Source organism: Pelobates fuscus, chromosome 5 (genome assembly GCF_036172605.1).
Source record: "Pelobates fuscus isolate aPelFus1 chromosome 5, aPelFus1.pri, whole genome shotgun sequence".
NCBI lineage: Eukaryota > Metazoa > Chordata > Amphibia > Anura > Pelobatidae > Pelobates > Pelobates fuscus.
In genome coordinates, this window is record NC_086321.1 from 233650590 (window position 1) to 233676208 (window position 25619).

General features: G+C 40.6%; 1 protein-coding gene across 13 annotated transcripts in view; it reads right to left on the minus strand.

The window, feature by feature from the left end:
* Nucleotides 1-25619, minus strand: part of PTPRD (protein tyrosine phosphatase receptor type D) — a 1559142-nt gene that overhangs the window by 449486 nt on the left and 1084037 nt on the right. For all 13 annotated transcript variants that reach the window (XM_063455118.1, XM_063455128.1, XM_063455127.1 and 10 more), the window contains exon 9: nt 2447-2488. The gene's annotated coding sequence lies outside the window, so the exon portion shown is untranslated. The remainder of the gene's footprint in view (nt 1-2446; nt 2489-25619) is intronic.

The following is a 25619-nucleotide window of genomic DNA, read 5'->3' on the forward strand; positions in this document are numbered from 1 at the left end:
GTAGGATTTCCCACAGATTTCTGGAAACTGGTGTATTTAAATTAAAACAATATCCACTTAATTCAGTGTTCAGGTAGTGACAAATGATGCTGTCAATTAAATAAATGTACATATTGCCATCTTTATATTCATGAATGGTAATTCCAACCTATTAATCAAAGCCATGAATCGTTTTCCAGAACGTTCAAGAGTCCAACAATTGTTTGAAAAAAATGCTAGCGGTATTTAATAGGACCATGACAGTCCTAGATAAGAAGAGACATTTAGGTAATCCCATTAATTGTGAAGTTGACAGCAATAATATAACTTGGTTTTGATAAAACAGTACTGTTAATGACAGAAGAATGTGGCATGTATAAGGTATATAGTTCAGAATGAATAAAATGGCTTATATTGGCATTAAAACAATATAGTTATGTCTCTGAAATTAAAAGTATTTAAGAATAAAACATTAAAGGAGACATACCAAAAATTATGTTATTCCTAATACTTTTTTAATATACAGTTGGCCCCTAAATATTTGGACACTGACCCAATTTTTTATATGTTTGGCTCTGTATGCCACCATAATGGATTTGAAATAAAACACCGAAGATGCAATTCAAGCTTTAATTCGAATCGTAAACCATTCTAAGCCTTCTCCATGCTTTTTCTTTCCATCAGTCTGGTACAGGTTGATCTTAGTTTCATCTATCCAAAGAATGCTGTTCCAGAACTAGGCTGGCTTTTTTTAGATGTTTTTTGGCAAGTATAAACTGGCCTTTCTCTTATTGAGGCTTTTGAATGAATTGTATATTGTCGTATTTGCTCTTGTGGACAGTGTTCTTCACTTGGATGGATGTTGTAAAGAGGCTTTTCTCTACCATGGAAAGGATCCTACGATCATCCACCACAGTTTTTTTCCATGAATATTTAGGACTTTTTGTGTTACAGAGATCACCGGTGTGTTCTCTTTCCCCCAAAAACTATTGATTTGGCCAGTCCTAATTTTCCGTCTGTCTCTCAATGTTTCAATTACATTGAGAGCTCATTTGACCACGTGTTGTGGGTTCACAGCAACAGCTTCTAAATGCGAATGCCGCACCTGAAATCAACTCCAGACCTTTTACCTGCTTAATTGATTAAGAAATAATGAAGGAATAGCTAACACGTGTCCATGAAACAGCTTTTTGAGTTAATTGTCCAATTACTTTTGGTCCCTTGAAAAAGAGGGCTAAATATTAAAGAGCTGTAATTCCTAAACCCTTCCTCCAATTTGGATTTGCGTAACCTCAAATTAAAGCTGAGAAATTGCACTGTAATCCCATATTCATTATTTAACTGTAACTTTAATATATTTTGGAAAACAGCTGAAATAACAAAACTTGTGTCAGTGTCCAAATGTTTCCACACCTAACTGTAAATGTGTTTGGTTAGTTTGTAAATATTTGAAAAAAAGGCCTGATACACACATTACTCGTATTTGCAAATATTAGGAGAAGTCCAGTGGTTTAAGATGTATCCCTTTCACATGCATCATCCCCAGAATGACAGGTAAAGGATTCAATAAAATAAGCCATTCATACAGTTTTATTTATATTTACTGTGGTGTTTGTTTGGGCTCTTAATTATAATAAGTTAAACAAAAATTAAAGGAACACTCTAAGCACCATAACCACTACAGAGCAGCATAGTGGTTATGGTTCCAAGAGTAGTCAAACTATTTTAGAATGGTTTGACTTTTGAGGTAGAGTCTGCTGGGTGCCACTTTGAGCCTTGACTACAGCTATAGAAGAACCGCAAGCTCTCTTTATGACATAAACCCAGTGGTGCAGCACTTCATTCAAAAAGGTTACATAACTCCGTAGCATTAACTACTGGTTTGGTAGCTGCAGTGAAGGCTGGAAACAGCTCCTGAACCCAGGTAAGAAACAAAACCTTTCTAAAATAGTTTGGCTACATTGGAGGGGGCCGGGGTCCAATGCTCTCTTTGCACCATCAACTCTACAGTGCACTGTAGTAGTTAGGGTACTTGGAGTGTCCCACTAGCACCAATACTGTCAATCAATTAATCATACAGAACCTTCAATAATTTTCTTTTTTTTACTCTTACTCTCAGGCACGATGAAAACCTGTCTTTCCATTTATTGAGTTGTCTTGTGATGCTGTGATGCCACTATCTCATTTTATTAACGGCTACAATTATTTTACAATACAAGAATTTATTAAGCTGCCACTTGATCACTTGATTTTTGTAATGTTTCTTCCATCTCCAGTTTAAATTTAACTGATATGTCGTAAATCCCGAATAGCTTTATGGCAATTAAAGAAACGTAATTGTCCATCAATCTGCCACAAGAGATAAACCAATAGATTTGATCTTGAGAATAATAAAGTAGATTTCCAGCAAACAGTATTAAACCAACAATTAAACCAAAATTATTAGTAGAAAATCAATATGCCTTACCTCGATCTCCTGTTGTGGATGAATTGTATTCCAATCCTGAGCCTGATGAAGAACAGGAAACACAGTTTAATTGATATTCATTCATTTGTTAAGAACTTATATGTGTAAAGTAAAAATATCACATCATCTATATCTGTATTATCAGCTTAGGTAGCGCAGCCAGTGTAGACGCAATAGCGTCCACAGGATTGTGGAGGCTTATCGGTTGTCCTTCACACTAATGGCCACCATAAAGTCATTAGAGTCCATGCTCTTTTCTTGGGACTGGTCTAATACTCAAGTGCCTTAATGCAATGTGGTCTGGTTGGGGATATTTAAATATCTCCCCAAACTGAGCCACTCTGGACAACAGCCCTTGAACACACCTTAACAACTTTGCTGTGGCTTTTCCCTTCTGTAGAACTTCTGAGATTTTGAACCAGTGCACACACGGAGAGAGGGGCAAGCAATATAGCAAGCTACAGCGTACAACTGCCACCCTCCCGCACACAAAAGGTATAATGCCAAGAAGGTGGCTAAAATGTAGATTTTATTTTTTAAATGTGTGTATGTAGCTGTTAATGTCATTGTGAATCTGTCTGTGTCATTGTGTACATGGGAGTTTAACTATGTGTGTATATATGTGCATGGTATTGTGTGTGGCATTGTGGCTATGTACATCTGTGAATCAGTGTGAGTGTTTCAGAGTGTGTTAATGTGTGCATATCTGTGTGTGGCAGTGTGAGCTTATCTATGTTGTGCACATAAGTGTGTGAATCTTGGTTTGTGGTTACGTGCATATCTCTGTGTATGGCAGTGTTCACGTGTGCGTGTTTGTACGTATAACAATGTATGCATGATTTTGTTAGAGGCCCCTAATTTGCAAAGGGGGGGCTGGGCTGTCAATGCTTTCCTATGGGCAGTTTGAATGCGCACGCGGCTCTGGCTGACGTCAGCAGGGGGAGGAGAGGTCACCAGCGTCAAGGGAGCGTGGCACTGGATTAAGGTAAGTGGCTGAAAGGGTTTTAACCCCTTCAGCCCAGCCGGAGGGGGGACCTAATAACCCTATAGTGACAGGAAAACAAGCTTATCTAGTGCTCCTTTAGCGCCCACAATATTCAATCAGGGATATAATGAAGGAACAGATCAATGTTTTGGCTGGCTTATGTAGAGTTGAATATATATGAAAGTGGCATATTTTAGGGATTGCCTTTGAAGAGATTACTTTTTGACAAGTTAACATGCTTCATGAAAACACTTAGAGGGTTATTAACTAGAGCAAATTATGGCGACTTGACATGAGCATTTTATCTGAAAAATAACTACGTTGGATATATTTACCTTACATTTCCAATTCTCATACCTAATATTGTTCGTAACTCACATCTTTAAGTATTGCCGTACAATTCTTGGCATTGAGATTTTAGGTAAATAATAAAGTAGCATTAACTGTGAAACAGTATGTCTTGCAGACAAACACATGCAAGTGGATAATATTTAAATGTGTATATGTATATTTAAATGTGTATGTGTATATGTTAAATTATGATAAACATTTTATTCCTCAAATGATCTTAATTGGTTTAAAGGGACACTCCAGGCACCCAGACCACTTCTGCTCATTGGAGTGGTCTGGGTGCCAACTCCCACTACTCCTAACCCTGCAACTGTAATTATTGCAGTTTTTTTATAAACTGCAATAATTACCTTGCAGGGTTAACTCCACCTCTAGTGGCTGTCTATCAGACAGCCACTAGAGGGAACTTCCTGCTCTATAGCACAGGAAACCTGTGCTAGAGCGTCGCTGGACGTCCTCACGCTGTGTGAGGACCTCCAGCGTCGCTCAAATCCCCATAGGAAAGCATTTAAATTCGTTTTCAATGCTTTCCTAAGTGGAGACAGCATTGCCGCGCATGTGCATTAGGTCTCCTCGGCCGGTGGGCGAGATAGTCTCGCCCACCGGCCGACGCAATACAGAGGAGGAGCGTCGCAGAGGAGGAGACATCGGCGAGGGACATCGCCGCTGCCTCAGGTAAGTGACTGAAGGGGTTTTCACCCCTTCAGCAACCGGGGATTGGGGGGTGGGAGGGAGAGGGACCCTCCAGTGCCAGGAAAATGGATCGTTTTCCTGGCACTGGAGTTTCCCTTTAAATAAATGAGAATATGCATATACAGTTATTTATCATTCAAATATTGCAAAAAAGGTCAATACTACCATTTTAAAATTTGTATGAGATCTGTATTTCATATTAAGGTATAAAAGGCTCAATCACCTACATAGCATGACTGTCACCTAATACTATTAAAACATGAACAAATAATATTATTAAAAATATGTGTTTTGTTCATAATGGAAAATCCACTTTCCATTACACAAAAATACTTTTAAAAGACATTTCTGAATGCTACTTATAGAGATTTGTTCTTATAATGCCAGTAGGGGGACACTTTGTCGAATGTTTAAGTACATAAATGCCCATGCAGGGAAGAAGTTGAAGCTGTTAACTTCATGGGAGGCTGCAAATGTGCAGTTTTCTGGTTATTAATAATACATTTTAACAATAAATATAACATTCCATAAATTTACACATTTCTCTTTTTTATATGTTAGAATATGACATAACTAGGAATTATTTGCAAAGCGATTATTTCTTTAAACTACCATTGTGGGGGAGGCTAATCATAACTGCACAATGTCATAAATATCAGAAACACGCAAAATTAAAAAAAAATATCCAGTTAAGTTGAATTGTACAGTGCTTTCCACTAATATTGGAAAGCTCGGTAAATACGAGAATTTAAGAAATATGATATATAATTGTATTTATTGTTTAATCGTTTGTTTTTAAAAGAAATACACTGCTATCAAACAATTGCAAACACAACACAGGTTTATAAAAACAAATCTTTGCTAAATGTATGTGTGGCACAATTATTGGCACCCCAATGAATTCATATGAGAAATATCTATTTGAAGTATTTTCGCATTGAATTATTCTTTTACATGTTTCAGTAGACATGGGTGACTAGAAACAGGAAGCTGTTCAAACGTGCCTTCATGTTTTACAGAGATATTTTACGAGATAACACATAGGCTAAATTCCCTTTATATAGTATATTTCCTTTTTGTATTTGTATTAACTTAGTTAAATCCCCATAGAAATGCTTTACTATGGAGAGGGCCTAATGCATTTGCGGCGCTTGCCGCGCATTCGCAATTCCCCCCCTCAGCCTTCCTCCATCGGAAGAGGAGACTTAGCGCCAACCTAGCACAAAGAGAGATCAGAGGAGCTGGAATATATTATGAAGTTTTGACATACTCTTATAATAAACCAAATCTAGCTTTACAGTTTTTACTATATGTAGCTATAATAAGGTTTAGATTATGCATTGCAATTTTTCATTTGCTCCATAACATTTTAAATTACAAAATAAATTATGAATAATCTACCTATGGATGTTTACAGGGACCATCACTTATTTTCAGCTGAATGTAAACCTTTTTACCTATCAAAAAACATAATACACATATTGCCGTCTAAAATATTTTGTGCTCCCACATCCCTTCTACCACACCCCTTCTACCTGATTGCTATTCTGTAGTACTGTAAAATGTGAGATCTGTAGACTCCCGCAAATTGAGGGAGGAGTTCATTAGTAATAATAATAACAACAATATTAACATATTTAACCAGGAAAGGTACAGCTAGTTGGCAACTTGTTGCCAAGTTTGTCTTGGTTCTAGATGTTAGTATGGAGTGAATTATGTATAACCTGTCTGCACATTGAAGAAGGACTTCCTGGAGACCCATTGGAGAAATGTTTCTCTGTGAAATTAAAATAACCACTGAAGAGTAGTAATTGGGATTAAATGTTAACTTCATTTTCAAAATAGAAATCAAAACATCCGAGTATATATATGAGGTCCAAAGAAAGGGATTAGTGATTGAATGGCACCAACTTCCTGATAAATGTGTTCTGCTCTGTTTATGAGGTGTCACTTTGAGATGTGTCTTGCCCTTTATAGAAAAAAATTGGTTGATCAAACCTTCAACAACTAAACAAGATTGTGCCCACTGAACTGTTTAAAGGCCACAATGACTTTAAAATAATGTTGCTGGTTTAACCACTTCAGTACCAAGTTTGTTTTGAAGTACTTGAAAGCCTGCACAAATAACACATTTTCCTTTCTTCGTTCATGTGATATTATCCCAACCTTACACTATCCCCAAAGCCATCCCTATTCCTATGCGAGTATGGCACTTGCTGATCCACATTGGAGCAATATTGCATCGAATATAGAGTGCAACATCACGGATTGTATAGGGATTAACATAGCAGCAACGTTTTTCTCGGTGTAGTCAGTAACATATTTCAGTCAACATATATCTTATATGTATTTCTAAGAAACAAGGCCTTTTTACAATGCTAACTTCCATAAAGGCAGCAGAAAAAAAAAAAACATTACTAATACAATAATTAGAATTTCAGAACACTAAGCAATGACAACTGTAATTCAAAAGGCATTTCCTGCATATACAGCAAAAAGTTTTTTAATGCTCAAATGTTTTTCTAAATCCATTCTAAATCCAAGTCTTCCCCTCCCCATGGATGATTTTCAGGTGTCCTGCATGCATCATTTCATGCACTCTCCTTTACAGTGAGGAGGAGAGAGGCAGTTAAATAATTAGCAGTCCTCTGTGTGAGACACAGATTGAAGCTATGATGGAGAAATTATTTTCTCTTCAAGGAGAGTCCCAATGCTGGAGGGAATGGATACTCTACGTAGTATAACTGTTAAAGTGTGCTGTAGTGGTTATGGTGCCAGGAGTCCGAGGTTCCTACTTCTGTATTAACATACCAATGCATACCAGGTTTATTTAGTATTGATTGGTCATCAGACACTTTCAATCAATAAATACTGTCTAAATCTTGCATGAGACTTGGTTTGATAAAAGTAAATATAAAATGTTTGATAAAAGTATGACACAGTATGAACTTCTGCTCTCAAGTAAGACTGGAAGGTCCACAGGCACTCAAAACAAATTAAGGGTTATGGATTGACAGATTATTGACGAATAGTGTTCTGGTCTCTGGGTACCATAACCACCGTAGCAGGCTTTAACCCCTTAAGGACCAGACTTCTGGAATAAAAGGGAATAATGACATGTCACACATGGCATGTGTCCTTAAGGGGTTAAAGTAGGTAAGGGATGTTTATTAAAAAAATATATTCAGATTTGTATTCTCATACAAGCAAATTAAAAAAGAAACAACACAAATTGATGTATACATGTCAGTAAAAGGGTTAATTCCTTTTAAATGTTTCTACGTCCCTTTTCTTTTATGCCAATGCATGTTGTTGAGTAGCTTCTCTCTCTCTCTCTCTCTCTCTCTCTCTCTCTCTCTCTCTCTCTCTCTCTATATATATATATATGCATTTTGACTAGATGTAGTCTTGCTGAAAGAACTTTATATTTTCAGCTAAAAAAATAATAATACACAGCTATTCCAAAATGATATATAATGCATTTAATACAAAATGTTCTGTTAATATAAGAAGCACTTAGATGAACTAAAATGCCAGTTTGTCCATAATAATATTTAGTGATCTAGCAATATTTTCAGGCTACTTCTGTGACTCCGTGGAAGGTACCTTAGAACGCCTCCAAGTTTTTATGCATGATATCATTTGATCCCAGTACAGAAAATAATTGGGTTTGCAGAGAAAGTTGATAAGCAATAAAATGATATGACTGCCAAAGCAAAACCCTATCTGAAATGACACTGTCACCAAAGATTTCTCTAACCTGATCTTCATTTTGGCTTATCGTTTTCAGAAACTGCAAAATGGCTTTAGTGGTCTGAAAGCGTACAAGGGATTGATTTGGTTGCTTTGTGAAAATGGCCTGCATTAACCTGCCAAGGATATCTAAATATGTTGATAGAGGGATGCTGCAGAGAAAATTGTCTTTGAAAATTGTCTGATCTCTTTCTTTTAAGTCTGTACTTTCATAGTAATGTGATTGGTGAATTTGCTGCTTATTTGTTTTGTCTACATAGCTAGATAAGATGCTTTGTCTGCTCAGCAAACTGCTAAATACAAATCACATGACACCTTTATATTGATTGTCCTGACATTCACTCATAAAAAAACCCTCAACAAGGAGTGAATGAAGTATTCCCATCAAATCATTATCTAGGACGGTGTTTTTATACTTTATCAACGGCATCTTCAATTCATAACTCTATGTCACTTTAAAACATTACTGAATAAAATAATAGCTAGATGAGCCTTTGTGGCTAAGGATTTTTAAAAGAGTTTTAAGACAAAACATTTTTGTATGAAATGTATCATTTGTTAGACAAGTGTTATTTAACTTTCAAGGGAAACCTTCACTTCTTTGGAATTATACAGTTGAATAAAACACTGACAATTACCTGTACATTTTATGTGATGCTCTATGGGGAGTATGGCAGCATTTTACAATGTATATATTATTTTTGTTTTGCATAAAACTACAAAGATGTTAGCATTCAAACCCTACCACCAGCATATTAAAGGGATCCCACAGACACCCAGAACACTTCATCTCAATGGATGGTCTGGATGCTATGCCCCTGTCTGTGTAACCCTGCAGTTATTTTGCAGAAACAGCAATGTTTACAGGGTTAATATGCCTCTAGTGGCTGTCTTCCTGACAGCCACTAGAGGTGCTCCCACTCCAATAGACAATCTAAACTCATAGAGTTCATCTAATTGGCGTGAAGCGATGTTTTGCAGCTCATACCCACTCTCCATCTAATGTTTCAATTTAGGGAAGCATTTTATTGGCTAAGATCAACAAGATTGATGATCTCAGCCGAGGAGGCTGAGCTCTGGGAATGGAGAGCAGTCTATAAGGTAAGTAAATCTTACCTAAGAAGGGAACAACTACAAAGTATAGTGTTCCTTTAGTGAAACCTATAATATGCATTCAAGTTGTATTGTTACCTGGAGTGTCCCCTTAAGACTTATTTTTTATATTTTTAGACCAGTCCTAGCCCAAACCTTAACACTTAAACCGCAATCCACAAATATGACTTTAAAAATTGCATTTATTTGAATATCTTTATTCAGTTTGTGTCTGAATCCTAATATGAACATACTCCTCATTACTAAAATGTGTCTTCCTAACCTTAATAGTACATTCTTAACTAGAAGAATTAATTAAAAAATTATTTGAAAAAATAATAAATAGAATAAAAATTCTCGGCTAGTGATGTACCAAACTGTTCACTGGCGAATAGTTCCCGGCGAACATAGCGTGATCGCGTTCGCCACAGCGGGCGAACACATGCGCGGTTCGATCCGCACCCTATTCATCATCTTTGACTAAACTTTGACCCTGTGCCTCACAGTCAGCAGACACATTCCAGCCAATCAGCAGCAGACCCTCCCTTCCAGACCCTCCCACCTCCTGTACAGCATCCATTTTAGATTCATTCTGAAGCTGCATTCTTAGATAGAGGAGGGAAAGTGTAGCTGCTGCTCATTTGATAGTGAAATGTATAGCTAGGCTAGTGTATTCAGTGTCCACTACAGTCCTGAAGGACTCATCTGATCTCTGCTGTAAGGACAACACCCCAAAAAGCCCTTTTTAGGGCTAGAACATCAGTCTGCTTTTTTGTGTGTAATCTAATTGCAGTTGCCTGCCTGCCTGTCAGCTTCTGTGTCAGGCTCACAGTGGACACTGTGCCCACTTGCCCAGTGCCACCACTCATATCTGGTGTCACAATAGCTTGCATTTAAAAACAAATTTTTTTTTCACTGTAATAGATTGAATAGCAGTTAGTTGTCTGCAAGCGTCTGTGTGTCAGGCCTACAGCGTCTACTCTGCCAACCTCTGCCAGTGCACAGTGCCACTCATATCTGGTGTCACAATTGCGTGCATTTAAAAAAAAAAATTTCACTGTTATAGATTGAATAGCAGTTAGTTGTCTGCAAGCGTCTGTGTGTCAGGCCAACAGCGTGTACTCTGCCAGTGCACAGTGCCACTCATATCTGGTGGCACAATAGCGTGCATTTAAAAACCCCAAAACTTTTTTTTCACTGTAATAGATTGAATAGCAGTTAGTTGTCTGCAAGCGTCTGTGTGTCAGGTCAACAGCGTGTACTCTGCCAACCTCTACCAGTGCACAGTGCCACTCATATCTGGTGTCACAATAGCGTGCATTTAAAACCCAAAAACTTTTTTCACTGTTATAGATTGAATAGCAGTTAGTTGTCTTCAAGCAGGTGTATCAGGCCTACAGCGTGTACTCTGCCAACCTCTGCAAGTGCACATTGCCACTCATATCTGGTGTCACAATAGCATGCATTTAAAACCCAAAAATATTTTTCACTGTTATAGATTGAATAGCAGTTACTTGTCTTCAAGCGGGTGTGTCAGGCCTACAGCGTGTACTCTGCCAACCTCTGCAAGTGCACATTGACACTCATATCTGGTGTCACAATAGCGTGCATTTAAAACCCAAACTTTTTCACTGTTATAGATTGAATAGCAGTTACTTGTCTTCAAGCGGGTGTGTCAGGCCTACAGCGTGTACTCTGCCAACCTCTGCAAGTGCACATTGCCACTCATATCTAGTGTCACAATAGCGTGCATTTAAAACCCAAAAACTTTTTTCACTGTTATAGATTGAATAGCAGTTAGTTGTCTTCAAGCGGGTGTATCAGGCATACAGCGTGTACTCTGCCAAACTCTGCAAGTGCACATTGCCACTCATATCTAGTGTCACAATAGCGTGCATTTAAAACCCAAAAACTTTTTTCACTGTTATAGATTGAATAGCAGTTAGTTGTCTTCAAGCGGGTGTGTCAGGCCTACAGCGTGTTCTCTGCCAACCTCTGCAAGTGCACATTGCCACTCATATCTGGTGTCACAATAGCGTGCATTTAAAACCCAAAAACTTTTTTCACTGTTATAGATTGAATAGCAGTTACTTGTCTTCAAGCGGGTGTGTCAGGCCTACAGCGTGTACTCTGCCAACCTCTGCTAGTGCACATTGCCACTCATATCTAGTGTCACAATAGCGTGCATTTAAAACCCAAAAACTTTTTTCACTGTTATAGATTGAAAAGCAGTTAGTTGTCTTCAAGCGGGTGTGTCAGGCCTACAGCGTGTACTCTGCCATCCTCTGCAAGTGCACATTGCCACTCATATCTGGTGTCACAATAGCGTGCATTTAAAACCCAAAAACTGTTTTCACTGTTATAGATTGAATAGCAGTTACTTGTCTTCAAGCGGGTGTGTCAGGCCTACAGCGTGTACTCTGCCAACCTCTGCAAGTGCACATTGCCACTCATATCTAGTGTCACAATATCGTGCATTTAAAACCCAAAAACTTTTTTCACTGTTATAGATTGAATAGCAGTTAGTTGTCTTCAAGCGGGTGTGTCAGGCCTTCAGCGTGTACTCTGCCATCCTCTGCAAGTGCACATTGCCACTCATATCTGGTCTCACAGTAGCTTGCACGCATAGTACCACTAATCCAAAAAAAATGACAGGCAGAGGCAGGCCACCCCGCAGGGGCCGTCGTGGTCGTGGAGCTGTGATTCCCTTTTGCCCTAGAATAATTCCCAATTTTCTGAGGCCACGTACCCTGAACTTGAAAAGTTCTGAGGACATAGTTGACTGGCTAACACAGGACACCCAATCTTCTACAGCTTCCGCTCGGAACCTTGACGCACCATCCTCCTCCAGCTTAGCTACGGGCACCTCTCAAGATACCACTCACCCGCCTGCCGCCACCACCAACACTAGCACCACAGCCGCTTCACTTTATCTGTCAGAGGAGTTATTTACACATCCGTTTGAAGAAATGAGTGATGCGCAACCATTATTGCCAGAGGATGTAAAAAACAGGGATATGTCTTAGTCAGGCAGCATTACACACATGGACGTACGGTGTGATGATGATGATGTTGTACCCGCTGCTGCTTCCTTTGCTGAGTTATCAGATACAAGTGAAGCGGTTGATGATGACGATGCGTCCATGCATGTCACGTGGGTGCCCGCTCAGCAAGAAGAAGAACAGGGAGAAAGTTCAGATGGGGAGACAGAGAGGAGGAGGAGGAGACGAGTTGGAAGCAGGGGGAGGTCATCGCAAGGAGCTAGTGGCACAGTCAGACAGCATGCATCGGCACCCGGGGTCAGCCCGACAGCACGCCAATCAACGCATGCTGTGTCCACCACCAGAATGCCGTCATTGCAGAGCTCAGCAGTGTGGCATTTGTTTTGTGTGTCTGCCTCTGACAACAGCGATGCCATTTGCAACCTGTGCCAAAAGAAACTGAGTCGTGGGAAGTCCAACACCCACCTAGGTACAACTGCTTTGCGTAGGCACATGATCGCACATCACAAATGCCTATGGGATCAACACATGAGTACAAGCAGCACACAAACTCAAAGCCGCCATCCTCCTCCTGGTCCAGCATCTTCAGCCACGTCAACCACTGCTGTCCTCCTTGCCCCCTCTCAACCATCCCCCACTCCGTCTCTCGCCTTGAGCAGTTCCCGCTCATCTGCCCACATTCAGGTGTCTGTCAAGGACATGTTTGAGCGTAAGAAGCCAATGTCAGAAAGTCACCAACTTGCCTAGCGTCTGACAGCTGGCTTGTTTGAACTATTAGCCCGCCAGCTTTTACCATACAAGCTGGTGGAGTCGGAGGCGTTCAACAAATTTGTGGCTATTGGGACACCGTAGTGGAAGGTACCCGGACTAAATTTTTTTTCACAAAAGGCAATCCCCAACCTGTACTCAATTGTGCAAAAGGAAGTAATGGCATGTCTGGCACACAGTGTTGGGGCAAGGGTCCACCTCACCACTGATACCTGGTATGCAAAGCATGGTCAGGGCAGGTATATCACCTACACTGCGCATTGGGTAAACCTGCTGACGGCTGCCAAACATGGAATGTGTGGCTCTGCAGAGGAGTTGGTGACACCGCCACGACTTGCAGGCAGGCCTGCTGCCACCTCTTCTACTCCTCCTACTCCATCCTCTTCCATAACCTCCTTGGCTGAGTCCTCTTCTGCTGCTGCATCTTTCTCCACATCAACGGCACCCCCCCCCCAGCTCGCCAGGTACTATTCCACATCCCGGATACGGCAGTGTCACCCCGTCTTGGGTTTGACTTGCTTGAAAGCAGAGAGTCACACCGGACAAGCACTCCTGTCCGCCCTAAACGCACAGGTGGAAAAGTGGCTGACTCCGCAGCAACTGGATATCGGCAAAGTGGTTTGTGACAACGGAACAAATTTGTTGGCGGCATTGAAGTTGGGCAAGTTGACACATGTGCCGTGCATGGCACATGTGTGTAATCTGATCGTACAACGCTTTGTGCATAAGTACACAGGCTTACAGGACGTCCTGAAGCAGGCCAGTCAGTCGCCCCGAAGGAACCATCAGCGACATCATACCATTTGTATCTTCCTGGAGTGTTCGCTGCGAAGATCCCTGCTGGATCAGGCCGTAGATGAGCGTAAAGAGGAAGATGAAGAGTTGTGGTCACCATCACCACCAGAAACAGCCTTATCAGCATCGCTTGCTGGACCTGCGGCAACGCTGGAAGAGGATTGTTAGGAAGAGGAGTCAGAGGAGGAATGTGGCTTTGTGGAGGAGGAGGAAGACCAACCACAACAGGCATCCCAGGGTGCTCGTTGTCACCTATCTGGTACCCGTGGTGTTGTACATGGCTGGGGGGGAAGAACATACCTTAATTGAGATCACTGAGGAGGAGGAACGGGAAATGAGTAGCTCGGCATCCAACCTTGTGCAAATGGGGTCTTTCATGCTGTTGTGCCTGTTGAGGGACCCTCGTATAAAAAGGCTGAAGGAGAACGACCTGTACTGGGTGTCCACGCTACTAGACCCCCGGTATAAGCAGAAAGTGGCTGAAATGTTACCAAATTACAACAAGTCGGAAAGGAGGCAGCATTTGCAAAATAAATTAAAAAGTATGCTTTACACAGCGTATAAGGGTGATGTCACAGCACAACTAGAATCTAACAGGGAAAGAGGTGAAAGTAATCCTCCTCCTCCACAACCTCTCCTTGCGAGGACACTTTAAAGACGTGTTGTTGATGGAGGACATGCGGAGCTTTTTAAGTCCTACGCATCGCCACAGCCCTTTGGGATTAACCCTCAGCGAACGACTCGACCGACAGGTAGCAGACTACCTCGCCTTAACTGCAGATATCGGCACTCTGAGGAGCGATGAACCCCTTGACTACTGGGTGTGCAGGCTTGAACTGTGGCCTGAGCTATCCCAATTTGCGATAGAACTTCTGGCCTGCCCCGCTTCAAGTGTCCTGTCAGAAAGGACCTTCAGTGCAGCAGGAGGTATTGTCACTGAGAAGAGAAGTCGCCTAGGTCAAAAAAGTCTAGATTACCTCACCTTTATTAAGATGAATGAGGGATGAATCCCGAAGGGACTGACAGTGGGCGATACATTTGACTAAAAACGGCCTGATGAGATGAGCTGCCTTGGGCTAAAAATGGTGACCCTATGTAGGAGGAACAGTCCCTATTCTGCTCTGTGTCAGTGTGTATCAGGGTCCCTGAGGACAGGTGTCAATCCATATCTGCCAAGTGACCCTATGTAGGGGGAACAGTCCCTATTCTGCTCTGTGTCAGTGTTTATCAGGGTCCCTGAGGACAGGTGTCAATACATATCTGCCAAGTGACCCTATGTAGGGGGAACAGTCCCTATTCTGCTGTGTGTCAGTGTGTATCAGGGATCCTTAGGTTAGGTGTCAATCCATATCTGCCAAGTGACCCTATGTAGGGGGAACAGTCCCTATTCTGCTCTGTGTCAGTGTGTATCAGGGTCCCTGAGGACAGGTGTCAATACATATCTGCCAAGTGACCCTATGTAGGGGGAACAGTCCCTATTCTGCTCTGTGTCAGTGTGTATCAGGGTCTCTGAGGACAGGTGTCAATCCATATGCCAAGGTGTCAATATGTCATATGTCAGGTGTCAATCCATATCCATTGTGATTTAGGAATTTTAGGTGATTTATGCCCTTTATGGATTAAAACCAGACTCTGCATTAACTGTGTAATTTTCCATGGGAGTTTTGCCATGGATTCCCCTCCGGCATGCCACAGTCCAGGTGTTAGTCCCCTTGAAACAACTTTTCCATCACTATTGTGGCCAGAAAGAGTCCCTGTGGGTTTTAAAATTCGCCTGCCCATTGAAGTCTATGGCGGTTCGCCAAGTTCGTGTTTGCGGAACGTTTGCGGAAGTTCGTGTTCGCCGCTCGCGAACTGAAAATTTTATGTTCGCGACATCACTACTCTCCGCATATAAATTAATAGGAACCTTGGAGAAAGCTATAATATATGTATGAGCACAGGAGATACCCTTAAGAAGTTATCTATTGCCCCGAAATCACTTTGAAAAGGGCATATTTAGTATTTACACAGAACATGTTAATGGTAGAAACGTGCATGGATGGGACCAATAGAAAGGTAAGCTAACATCATGGCTACCAAGTTCAAGTTTGTATCATAACCAAACCTTACATAAATGAGCAACATTCCCCTGTTCCAGCATACAACACGAGATTGCACTGCATGCGTGTAATGGTCCCTTCACAGCTAGTCCAGGAACGTAAAGGGATGCTATGAGCAGAACCCATTACATGAGAAATTGTTAATAATTTTATCAATTACATTATATTGCAAAACATTGTAAGATCACTTTACCCATAAATGGTGCAATTATGAGAAAAGCAAGCTTATCAAATAATTCAAACTCTTATGAAGGATTATGCATTAATTGAAGACATGCAGAGATCTGTGAAAGAGTAAAGTAGATAAATTAATTTTATTAACAAATTTTACTACAGTTTTAACACATATTTTAAAAGGGCTCTGTGTGCATTTTCTTTCAGAATTAAAATAATTATCATTTTCATAGCTGATGCTTTATAGACTTTCATTTCCATAAACAGTCATCCCATTATAAAACACCTAATTAATTCACATTAACACACTTTCTATTACAATAATTTCGTAATAGATAGTAAATTGCTACATCTGCCTGTGGTGTTACTGAAAACATGCTAGGTGATAGGACAGGCAATGGAAATTTTATTTTTTATTTAAACAACTATCAACTTAAATAACTTTTTCGAACCCTGGAACTGATATTAGTTTGATTTCATTGAATTTATTTTTTTGCTTTTCCTTTTTATCCTAATGTTATCTGGTAACCCCGAGTGTGATGACAGGTTTCTGGAACAATCCATCACCATGTGAATGGAATAGCAATATTTGGTGTATATTCACTAAATAGTAAATATTGGTAAACGGATGTTTACAACAAAGCATTTAAGATTCAACTCATCTCTTTTTTCAGATCTTCCATATCAGCCAAGTTTAGCCCAGGTGTCTGCTTCAGCAAATAAACACCATCAATTTTAAGTTAATTGAAACTTTCTGTATTTTGAGGCCTTGTATTTAATTAATTCCTATTGCACACCCAATTCTACACCCATACCTATATCACAAAACTATATGAGGCTAGCTGAATTCACACACACAGAGAATACAAGTGTTTTTTAAAAGGTAACTTCAACCACTATAACCACTTAAGTGATATGAAGTGGTCATGGTGTTAGGATCCTGGATAGGCAGTGTTTCATCTTGAAACATCGCACATCCAGAGATATTGTCAATTATGTGTCAGGGGCAAGTCGCACCCCCAGCACACCTAACATTAGCAGCCTAGAATTCTGGCAACGTTGACAACAGATGCACTAGCTCTCCCCTCGCACCCCACCCCTCTCAGACTGTGCATCTTTGGGTTTTTTTTTTTTTTTTTTTAAATCCCTCCCTTTCCTTCCCTTCCTCCCTCCATCCCCTTTTCTATAAGAAGCCTGTGATTGGACCATGACGTGACCCCAGTGATGTCTGAGAAGGGCAGGGAAAAGTATCGCCGGGAGCTAAACCCAGTGCTAGATGCAAGGTAAGTAAAATCTTTTTTTTACACGTTTTACTGAGAATTGAGAGAGGGGTTGTCCCCGTAGTTCCCAGTAGGGCATATTATGCTGGAAATGTACCCCTCTGAAAAGGGTCATAGTAGCCCTTTAATATAATTGAAAGTCAGGTATATGTGGTTGTGCGAAAATGTTATTTGTGGGGGAAAACACATTTAAAAGTAGAGAATTTACATGAAAACTCCATGATTGATTCTCTTATTTGTGATGTTTTGCCATTTCCTGTGCATGTGGGAGCTTAATGCAGTATTCTTTTTGTTGCAACTTAAACACACAGTATGTTCCCAGGCTCCGGCTACCGTAGAAGCAGGCAGCTCACAGCTATATGGCCCTAATAATATTTTGCATGCTTTTTGCAGTAAGGACCTGGACTGTCGGGTTCATGCCTTTGAATCAACATACAGAACATGAAAGTTTGAATGTGTAACTGCCAGTAAATGATATGTTGTTAATAATAACGAACTACTCAATAGAAATAATCTTTGGTTAGAAAAAAGGCAGCAAACGTTCCAACAGACAAAACAACTAAAATAATAATTATTTTCCCAGCTGCAACTAATCTTGTCCAAAAAGAGCTCTTTAAAACGAGCTGCAGTCTTGGCTTTGCATGACCCATATCAGAATGAGCAGTAGGTATAAAAGAATTATTAAAATACGAGGCATGCAAATACTGTTTTCCCTTGATAAAATGTCAATTTGCATGCTTCATCTATTAGTCAGATCCTGTGCATTAGTGAGACGAGAGTGGAGTTTCAGTCGAGAGTGTCAAAATATGCCAACAGAGCTTCTCTACTTAACATTAGCTAGTCTATGTCTGTGTGTGTTATAAAAATAGCAGATTACAATGCACGCATGTATGTGTGGGCCGCAACTTTCTTTCCTTAAATTTTTAACCGACAACAAATCCTGGCTTGCCCAGTTAGAAGATTACTCATAGAGATTAGTTTACATATTGATATTGTTTCACCCCGTAAAATCTTGATTTTCTGTAAATTCTACCACATGTAAAGCATTCCAGTCCTTCCTATAATCACAAACCATGTCACTGTGAATCATGCCTTCCGAGGGATAGCCCTCAATATGAAAAATAATCAGGGCTTGTTAAAAGTTGTGTTAACCTGACTCGTTATGACTTGTGCTTTTTTTTGGTGAAATAGTGCCGGCGATTTAATGTATTCTAAAAATATGTAAGAGATGATGGAATTATTTTTCTGTAGAGTTGTAGATGCATGACATGAACTCTTGCGGTATGGACTAAAATGGTACTAATATGCTAAGAGATCTTGGATCTCTAGACTTTAGCACAAACCAAATAAAAAATACATTTAGCAAATTTTAGATAGAGAATGGGAGGGCAAGATCCATCAAACAGTGAGAACTGATTTATTGGGAAAATTGCTAATCTTCCCTTTAATACAAAATACTTACATATGAAAAGCGTATTATGGTAGAAATGATCTTGTAGTATTTATTGGCTGTAATAGCCCACCCTTGAAGGGGATGAATTTCCACTCAAATATGAATAGATATTGTCCTCTATAATGTTAAGGATTGGGATGTAGTAATTGGTATAATTTATTTTATTTCTCATGATCAATTATAATTGCAATTATAATTCATATCTGCACAATCTTGCATGCAATTCTGTATATGCTTAATATAGATAATAAGATTTTATTTTTGAAGATTTTCTCACGGCTTCACGATGTGTAAAGGTTTTCCATAACAAGGTGGGACTCAGGAAAACTGGGGCAAATAGCTGAATATTATTCATGTAGCTGAAGATTGTGTCTACATTAATAATTTATACTCAGGTTATCTGCCTGAATCACTTTATACTGCTTGGAGCAGCCAGTGATGAGAGGAATTAGACTGCTCGCATCATTTTCAAAAGCCCCTTTTCTGGAAGGAGGTGGCAAATCTGCTTTCTGCTTTATATATGTATGTGTGTGTGTGTGTATATATATATATATTTATAAAAGTATCTACAAATGCAAATGAAGACAAGTCAATTAATAATTTATTTATCATTGCACAGTGTAACTCACTCAGGATTCAGGATAATATATATCTGACAATGAAACGTATGTTAGTTGTAGGGGATGATATCATAAAGGCAAAATCCTACTGAAATTACTAAGGATCCGGGCTGGGAAAAGAGACACTGGAGACTAGTGAATAATAATATATTAGCTAGCTGGGAACAGAATGTGGTTAACTGCTCATACATTCAATAGTGGTTCTCAAAAAATGAAGACTCTGTGTAACGCAGAATTCACAGGGTGCATGAACCTCCAATACTTTTTTCTTCACAACTGGCAACACCACCAAATTAGAGTAAGGATTTTAAAATAGGTCCATGCAAAATAAATAATAAAATTGTCTCCAAGGAGCTATTCCCCATCACATTATAAAATATTAAACTGTATTTAATACAAACAGCCTTATTACGGTTTTTGTTGGCCAATACTATTTTCTGTATGTAACATGACAAAATGCATTATTGCCAAATGAAATATATTTGAATGACCTAATAAATAAATATATGCTACACTATAGTTTACTCCTTAATTGCATGGGGATACATTTTCAAGATGTAAAAAAACTATTACAATTTTCATATTTGTTAGAAATCGGTCAAAATATGTCTGTGTTAATATGTATTTTGTGTTATGTTGCATATGCAGAGTGTGTTTAGCTATAACATTTAATACTAATTACATTGATAATATTTCAAATTATAATGCCTATTTTGTGGATGTTACTTATTCTATTTTGCATACTAAATATAGTTGATAATTACATTTTATGCATGGATCATTCCAAGACTTGCCCAAGGACAAAACATTTGATACAGTATTCAAACCAAGCTTCACGAGTTCAAAGTAAGTTCCAAGGTTCTAAGGATTGAAGCACTTAAACACACACTGATTCCTGTTCTCTGATTAGCTGCCTAAACTATTTAAGGCCTGCATAATAGAGGAAATATGTTACAGTTTATTCACTGATTGAATTACACATGTCATTGTATTTAGTGTACCTATTGATGTAATGCATTAAGATCTCCATGACATGAGTCATTTTCAAAAAATGAGAACAAAATGATTGCTTGTCAAGTATAATATGGGCTGTTTTGGCACACTGCAATTTAGCAGCTTATACAGTTGTGCACACCCGTGAACAATTCTTTCCAAAGCTATGAAGGAAACTTTAAAAATGTACTATTACTAAGTCATTTTTACTTAGTATTAGTAAATTTGTCTGAAAGACCAATTTGGGTCTTTCAGCCTTTTGGTAGATAACTCCCTAATACCGTGGGAATTAGGGAGTTATGCAAGAGAAGTGCCGAAGTCCCAAAGTGCCGAAGTCCCGAAATGCCAAAGTTCCGAAATTCCGAAGTTCCGAAGTGTTGAAGTGCGGAAGTTCCAAAGTGCGGAAGTGCCGAAGTTCCGAAGTGCCAAAGGCCCAAATTGCGGAAGTCCCGAATTTCGAAATGCTGAACCGAACCGAAAATTTTCCCCATGCACATGCCTAGTGGAAACACATTTTTTTTAACTCTCGATTTTTTTTGCAGACAATAAGGAGAATTTGCTTTTTAAATATAAATGAAGAGTTTATTACTATTTAACAGCAGTGCTAATACACAGGGTTATATCGGGAGTTTGCGGAGAGATGTACAGCTTTCAGATGGCCAGAATATAACCCCAATCAGAGGCGGCTCTAGACTTTTTGAGGCCTTAGGCGAAAATCAAATATGAGCCCCCCCCCCCCCCGCGCTAAAAATAAAAAATAAGCAGCCAATATTAAAATTAACTGTATAAATTGCATATTTTAAGGCAAACATTAATAAACCTCATAATCTCACTATTCACAAACTTATTTTTGTTAATAAATTATTCTACAAAATACCTATACACAAACATTGGGTATAGATAAAAGGTTTGTGGCTGACTACTTACCGTATATACTCGAGTATAAGCCGACCCGAATATAAGCCGAGGCCCCTAATTTTATCCCAAAAAACTGGGAAAACTTATTGACTCGAGTATAAGACTAGGGTGGGAAATGCAGCAGCTACTGGTAAATTTCTAAATAAAATTAGATCCTAAAAAAAATATATTAATTGAATATTTATTTACAGTGTGTGTATAATGAATGCAGTGTGTGCGTATGTGTGTGTGTATGAGTGCAGCGTGTGTGTATGAGTGCAGCGTGTGTGTATGAGTGCAGTGTGTGTATGAGTGCAGTGTGTGTATGAGTGCAGTGTGTGTGTGCATGAATGCAGTGTGTGTGTGCATGAATGCAGAGTGTGTGTGCATGAATGCAGTGTGTGAATGCAGTGTGTGCAGGGCCGGTGCAAGGATATTTCCGCCGTAGGCAAAAAATTTTTGCCGCCCCCTCCCCCCCCCATATGTCCTGACTTCCCCTCCTCCTCCCTCAGTGGTCCTTACCTCCCCACCCCCGTGTTCCTTCACTCCCCCCCCCCAGTGGTCCTGACTCACCCCTCCCCTAGTGGTCCTTACCCTCCCCTCCCCTAGTGGTCCTTACTTCCCCCTCCCCTCCCATAGTGGTCCTTATCCCACCCCCTACCTCTCATAGTGGTCCTTATCCCCCTTCTCCCTCCCATAGTGTTCCTTATCCCCCCCCATCCCTCCCATAGTGGTCCATATACCCCCCCCCCCTCCCTCCCATAATGGTCCTTATACCCCCCCTCCCTCCCATAGTTGTTCTTATCCCACCCCCTCCCATAGTGGTCCTTATACCCCCCCTCCCTCCCATAGTGGTCCTTATACCCCCCCTCCCTCCCATAGTGGTCCTTATACCCCCCTCCCTCCCATAGTGGTCCTTATACCCCCCTCCCTCCCATAGTGGTCCTTATCCCCCTCCCTCCCATAGTGGTCCTTATCCCCCCCTCCCTCCCATAGTGGTCCTTATACCCCCCTCCCTCCCATAGTGGTCCTTATCCCCCCCTCCCTCCCATAGTGGTCCTTATCCCCCCCTCCCTCCCATAGTGGTCCTTACCCCCCCCCCCCCTCCCTCCCATAGTGGTCCTTATACCCCCCCTCCCTCCCATAGCGGTCCTTATACCCCCCTCCCTCCCATAGTGGTCCTTAACCCACCCCCTCCCTCCCATAGTGGTCCTTATACCCCCCCCCCTCCCATAGTGGTCCTTATACCCCCCCCCTCCCATAGTGGTCCTTATACCCCCTTTTTTTTTATTATTAATTTTTTTTAATTATTTTATTTCTTATTTTATTAATATTTTTTTTTTCGTCCCCCCTCCCTGCTTGATATATGGCAGGGAGGGGGGCTCTCCTTCCCTGGTGGTCCAGCATTGGTAGTTCAGTGGGGGGGGGAGAGGGGGGCTGGCAGAGCTGTACTTACCTTTCCTGCAGCTCCTGTCAGCTCTCTCCTCCTCAGCGCGGTCTGTGCAGCTCCCTCTGTCAGCTCCCAGTGTAAGTCTCGCGAGAGCCGCGGCTCTCGCGAGACTTACACTGGGAGCTGACCGAGGTGCTGAACGGACGGCGCGGAGGAGGAGAGAGCTGACAGGAGCTGCAGGAAAGGTAAGTACAGCTCTGCCAGCACCCCTCTCCCCCCAGTCTGTATTATGGCAATGCAAATTGCCATAATACAGACTCTGACTCGAGTATAAGCCGAGTTGGGGTTTTTCAGCCCAAAAAATGGGCTGAAAAACTCGGCTTATACTCGAGTATATACGGTAGTTATTCTTGTTGATGTCTCCTAAAACTGAAATAAAGTTGTCAACAGTGTATTAAAAGAACACTACAGTATCAGGAGCACAAATGTGTATTCCTGACCCTATCGTGTTTAATTATTTAGCCCCCACCCCCCCAATGAAGTAAAAACGTACCTCATTTCTATAGCTGCACAAGTCAGTCAGCGCCGGATCCGCCCAATTGGCTAACATAATCTAAACTGATGATCTCAGTCAATCACAATGCTTTCCCATAGGAAAGCATCGGATTGGCTGAGATCTTCAATTTTGATGTCAGCCAAGGAGTCAATACTATACTATAATACTATACTGTAATTATAACATATTATCATAATATTATTGTTAATATTAACAATTAATATATTATTAAAGGGACACTCCAGGCACCCAGACCACTTCTGCTCATTGGAGTGGTCTGGGTGCCAACTCCCACTACTCTTAACCCTGCAAGTGTAATTATTGCAGTTTTTTATAAACTGCAATAATTACCTTGCAGGGTTAACTCCACCTCTAGTGGCTGTCTCCAAGACAGCCACTAGAGGTCACTTCCTCCTTCATAGCACAGATTATCTGTGCTAGAGCGTCGCTAGACGTCCTCATGCTGTGTGAGGACCTCCAGCGTCGCTCATTTCCTCATAGGAAACCATTGAAAATCTTTTTCAATGCTTTCCTATGGGGAGCGCTAATGCGCATGTGTGGCATTGCCGCGCATGTGCATTAGGTCTCCTCGGCCGGTGGGCGGGATCAGTCTCGCCCACCGGCCGACGGAGACAGTAGGAGGAGCGGCGCAGAGGAGGAGACAGCGACGAGGGACATCGTCGCTGCCTCAGGTAAGTGACTGAAGGGGTTTTCACCCCTTCAGTAACCGGGTATTGGGGGGTGGGAGGGAGAGGGTACCTCCAGTGCCAGGAAAACTGATTGGAGTTTTCCTTTAATGATAATAATTAATATAATTATGATAATATATTATAATTATAGCAAATAATATAATTATTATATTATTAATAATATTTAAAATTGTTAAGTAATATTGTCATGATATACCACCATTATTCTGTGGAAAGATGGGGGGTGGGAGGGGGGGGGTACAGCTCTCCTGCTTTTTTTCTCTCTTCTGCTCTGCTCTCCTTCCCTTTTCTTTATTTTCCTTTGCTCTCTTTCCCTTCCCCTTCAATTTATTTTTCATGTGCTCTCCTTCCCTTTATTTTTTTTTCAATGTGCTCTCTTTGCCTTTAATTTATTTTCTTTTGCTCTCCTTCCCTTCCCCTTTAATTTATTTTAATTTGCTCTCCTTCCCTTCCCCTTTAATTTATTTTAATTTGCTCTCCTACCCTTCCCCTTTAATTTATTTTAATTTGCTCTCCTACCCTTCCCCTTTAATTTATTTTAATTTGCTCTCCTACCCTTTCCATTTAATTTATTTTAATTTGCTCTCCTTCCCTTCCCCTTTAATTTATTTTAATTTGCTCTCCTACCCTTTCCCTTTAATTTATTTTATTTTGCTCTCCTTCCCTTTCCCTTTAATTTATTTTTCTTTGCTCTCCTTCCCTTTTAATTTATTTTTCTTTGCTCTCCTTCCCTTTTAATTTATTTTTCTTTGCTCTCCTTACCTTTTTCTCTCTTCTCCTCTGCTCTCCTGAGTCCTTCCGTTTTCTCTCTTCTCCTCTGCTCTCTTTTCTTCAGCAGCAGCTCTCTCTTCTTCTCTCTTCTTCTTGGTACCGCAGGTGGGGGAATGCAGGGAGGGGTTACGTTGTGACGTCATCGGCACCGCGGATTGGCCGATTACCAGGAAGTGTGCAGGAGGAGGGGAGGGGACTCACTCCTGCACAGATGAAACCCATGTGAGAGGGTTTCATCTTTTAATAGCGCCGGCGCCGCAGCAATCTTAATGCGGCTGCCGGCCGGCTTTAAAGTATTTATTAATATTTTTTTTTTTTTTTACTGGGAAAGAAAGCCCTGCATCGGCTCTCTAATTATACGGTTTAGGCGGCCGCGAGGCCCCTTCTAGCGCGAGGCCTTAGGCGGCCGCCTAAACCGCCTAATTAGAGAGCCGCCTCTGACCCCAATATGACAAGATGTAACATGGATGTAATGAAACCAGAGTTTGGGGTAATAATAGGATACTTATAAAAGGGTTACAAAAGATTTAAATGCATTTTACAACAGATACCCAAAAGTTATACACTTTTTAAAAATGTAATAGAACTGTGAGTTCCCAGAACCTCACCTTTTGGAGACTTGATATTAAGACTAATACAAAGTAATATTCCTGACTGGAAAAGTTCAAATGTACTCTGATTGGAAAAGCAAATGGAGCCCGTGATCTTCGTAAAGTATATATAAATATATATTTTCCTGAACTGAATAGTCCGCTTTACTATAATTTATTGAGATTGTTTGTTATTTC